Here is a 4,518-nt window from a genome sequence, read left to right as displayed (position 1 = left end):
ATGTTTTTGTTTAACATTTTTTTACATAAACAATATATCTAATATGATCAAATATTAAATTAAAATTATTAAATATAAATATAAAATAAAACATGTTATAATAAATAAAAAAAACATAGTTATATATACAATAATTATAAACTGAAATTCTTACCCATTTTAATTATCATACCATATATTAATGTTTTGTTTAATATTTTATTTTTAACATAAACATAATATCTTATGTGATAAAATATTAAATAAAATTATACTAAAACATATAGTGTGATATAAAAAAAAGAAAAAAGAAACATATTATATATACAAGAATATGTAAGATAATAAAACTATGCTTATAATAAAAGAAAAAAAAGATTGATTAAATGACATGCAACATTATTTATGTTTCAATCTGTTATTCTTAGAAATGTAGTAATTAGATATCCAAAAAGAAAAATGTATAACTTAGAATGGGATGGAGGGAGTATAAACTAGTACTTCCTCTATTCCAATTAAGTTGAGTAAAAAGAAAATTAGCTAAAGTTAGTCATGATGATTGTCCTTAAATTATGATTGACTTTTACTATTATTCATAACTTAGAAAAATTAAGATTTTTCGTTAAAAATAGTGAAGAAAATGAGTCTTTCATTGTATACTATACTAAATTGTCATTCAATTAATCATTTCTCATCCTATTTTACAAATCAGTCTTCACAAATTTCATGGTAGAAAATGCTCTTTCAATATATTGGGATAAAAAATTAAAAAGGCCGAGGACATATCCAATTAACGAAAGGTGACATAGAGTCGAGATGTATCATGTATTATGAAAATGCGTATATTATATAAATGGGAGGAAAACTAGGAAGCCTTGGAAATTGATGAATTTCTATTTATATTAATCATGAGAATCTTGGAAATTGTATGTTCTTACTAGATATGTCAATCGGGTCGGCTCATCGAATTTCAGGCCAACCCCTACTCTTTTTTTTTTTTCTTTTTTTTTTGTTTATTTTATCTTAATCTTTATATACCCCAAAATAAACGCCTCAAAATAAATGAGACAAAAAATAGTATTCCACCCGGTTGAGTTGGGTGCGGATTTTAAGAAATGTTTGAATGTGTAATAATTGGAGTGTGATAATTGAATGTGAGACTCATTTTGCATTATTATTTGCTTTATTCTTTGGATGTGTTTTTACTTGTGCTTTTTAGTGTGTTATTTTATAATATTTTTATTTCACTTTTTATAGAAATATCTAACCGGGACTCCTAATGCCGGACGGATGAAAATGATCAGTCGGAATTTCTAATGCCGGACGGAGGGAGTACTAAACAAATAGTTAGTCAATTTAAAACACACAAGCACACATATCTACAAACATTAATCGATCTTAATATCAATTATAAAAGTAAAATACACATTATTAAGTGACACATAGACACACATTGACTAGAAAACAGAAATACATTTGATATAGACAAACACAACAATTTATGACATGTTTCAAGTAGAGATGATCTTATTTTAAACAAGACAATAAACAGAACACAATTAAGGATAAACCTCAATCACAGACCTCAATCCTAAGGGAGTAATATTATATCTTGTGAAGCCAGAAGCATAGAAGATGTTGGCCCATTCTTTCATGGATCTTTCTTTCCCTGCAGCCAGAGCCAGAACTCGAACATCAAAAAGGAGCTTAGTTTCAGTAGCTTCATCATCTTCTCTATCTTCACCCACAATCATGTCCATAATAATCACCTTCCTCTCATTGTTGATGCTCGAAGCTGTGGCTTCCTTGCATTTCTTTAGTATGGCAACACAATCTTCGTCGCTCCAGTTGTGCAATATCCACTATAGAGAATAAAGTATGAGTGAGAATAAAATAGAAAAGAAAGAGAGAATTAATAGAGAAATAAAAAGAATAAATGTGTAGTTTTTTTTTTTTTGCTAAAATTGAAAATTAATAACTTGTGATGAAACAAACATTTAAATGAATACCATTCACTTGTAGTGGGATGGATGGAGAACAATATTTATATTCTCTCCGTCCATGATATAAAGAGTCATGTTGGCTCGGTGAGGATTGTAAAGAAATTGTTCCAAACATGAGCTTGAGCGTCAAGGAGTTCTTGTGCAGATTCTACACCATTTGGAAATGCCATTTTCTGGAGTGGTGGTATTTTTTTGTGTGAAGTAATTATGCCTTGTTTCCCTACTTATAGATGGAACATATATGTTTCACATACATTATTAATTATTATGAAAGATTTTGGTAAGATTATGTTAGTTTTTGGATCGAATAGTTCACGATTGCTTCATTGCTTTATTTGAATACATTAGTAACTATGCCTTGTTCACGATTACATTACATGTAATGCATGATTCATGATAGTTCTATATATTGGTCTTCATGAATCACGTGATTAATTACTAAAACTTAATTTTACAACTATATGAAACATGTTAAATGCTTTCCTTATTCCTTAGGCTTGTGTAGTTTCAAGTAAGGTGGATGAGATTTTTTTTAAATATTAGTGTTAGCTAAATGTGATCTATTTTATTTGAATGTTGTTGTGTGATTGAAAAATAAGTAGAACAAGGTATTTATAGAGATATGGAAGCCAAGAATGCAGTGTAAAAGACACAATCATGATATAGACCTTTCAAATAACAAATACATTATTAGATAAATAAGGTTAGGATTATGATCAATTGCTAACTAATTAATAATCTCAAATAAGTCCTAGCTATTTGATTAGATGATCTAATGATTAAAATAATGTCAAGTGGATTATATTTTAAATTTTAAAATGTATTAAAACTTACTCCCTCCGTTTCGCCATAGTTGAGGCGAAACTTTTCGGCACGGAGTTTTAAAAAAGAATATTGAGTATGTTAAATAAATAGATAAAAAAGTAAGAGAGAGGAAAAGGTAGATAGAATAAAGTATAAAGTGAATAAAGTAGAGAGAGTAAAGTAAGAAAGAGAAAAAGGTTAATATATATAGAAATAACTCAATTACGAAGAAACTTTCCGAAATGGAAAAATGACTCAACTATGAAGAAATAGATGGAGTACTATTTTCTCTCTCCTTAAAATCATCTTAAACTATAAATTTACGTAACTCTCTCGATTTAAATTATTTTTTTATAAAAAATATATCAAATTAAAGTTAATTTTATGAGGATTCTAACGAGATCTAAATTACATACATTCTGACGATGATCGAATGATGAAATTTTATGGTAAAAATGGAATAGGTTTCTTATTACGGGACGACCAAAATGGCAAAATAAAACTTTTATCGCGAGACGGATAGTGTATTAGATATGACATGACATTGACAACCGATAGATACCAACAACTTGACAAACAGTGTACTTTCGAAATTATATTGGTTTGATTTCAAATTTTACTCCATCTTGGGCCCAATAATAAAAAAAATTGGGATTGGGTTGAGGTATTGCCGAAATTACGTAAGTCGGCAAAGAGTCGATATGTGTTACGTGAATGGGAATAATATATAGATAGGATAGGAAAAGTAACTTTCGTTTCAGCCGTTAGTGCACTAAACAAAAGGAGATGGTCAAATAATTCGTGACGACAAAGTGCAATTCAATTGTTAAGACACTTATCTCTTTTCAATAGGCTGGGGTTCATATCATCACAAGGATGGATGCAAAACCATAATTGATCCTCTTGATAATAACCTCCAATCTCATGCGTCAACGGCCGCGGGGCCACAAAAAGATTCAACTACAGTTTTTGTCTTTAAAGTCAATTGGCAAACACTAATTACCCCTCCCTTTAACTTGGTGTAAATTTTTAAGAAATAGTACTGTGAATAAAGTTAATAGAAATAATTAGTAAAATATAAATCTCATTATATATTAGTTTTCAATAAAATGTGCATAATGAATTAGTAGAGTAGAAATAATTAATAAAATATAAATCTCATTATATATATTTAATAATATGTGCATAATAAATTAGTAGTGTGCGAGATTCACCTAACTTAAAATATAAAAAGTAAATAATACTTTAAATTTGAGCGTCCCAGTTATTTTATGAATAGATTGGTTAAACTAATGTTGCGCCCATGAAAATTAATGGGAAAATTTTTAATTTAATAATTTCTTAAATGAGCTCATATTTTAAGTAAAATTAAAATAATTATCTTCTACGGTTTTCCTTTGGGGTTTTAAATGTTTGGATTTCTATTGATAAAATTTAAAAAAAATGCCCATTTTGGACATAAAAATTTCCTTTTTTTTTGGAAAATTTTTTTTTTTTTTGTGGAAATTTCCCCAAAATTCAAATTCTTTCTTTTACTTCTCACATTACCCAAAATTGCAAAAACTCATTCATTCTAATTTCCCAATTTTATGAGCCGAATGAGTACTAAAGAACTACCCTTCTAATAGATGTTTTCCCTTTTGTTTTTCCCCTAAAAAATTCCTTCCTTTTAAAAAAGTTTTTTAATTAATATAAATGTATTATTTTCTCTCTCCCTCAATACACAAAATAA

The 4,518-nt window shown here is 28.1% G+C and overlaps 1 long non-coding RNA gene across 1 annotated transcript; it reads right to left on the bottom strand.

Annotated features, from left to right (window-relative positions):
• Positions 1-1,355: 1,355 nt before the first annotated feature.
• LOC125209089 lies at positions 1,356-2,160 on the bottom strand. The gene is made up of 2 exons (XR_007174299.1): positions 1,989-2,160; positions 1,356-1,841 (listed from the first exon to the last, which is right to left on the bottom strand). It is a non-coding gene; the product is annotated as an uncharacterized LOC125209089 (long non-coding RNA).
• Between the last annotated feature and the right edge of the window lie 2,358 nt (positions 2,161-4,518).

Source organism: Salvia hispanica, chromosome 3 (genome assembly GCF_023119035.1).
Source record: "Salvia hispanica cultivar TCC Black 2014 chromosome 3, UniMelb_Shisp_WGS_1.0, whole genome shotgun sequence".
Classification (NCBI taxonomy): Eukaryota; Viridiplantae; Streptophyta; class Magnoliopsida; order Lamiales; family Lamiaceae; genus Salvia; species Salvia hispanica.
The sequence above is the reverse complement of the archived record's forward strand: the minus strand, read 5'-3'. Positions and strand labels throughout refer to the sequence as shown.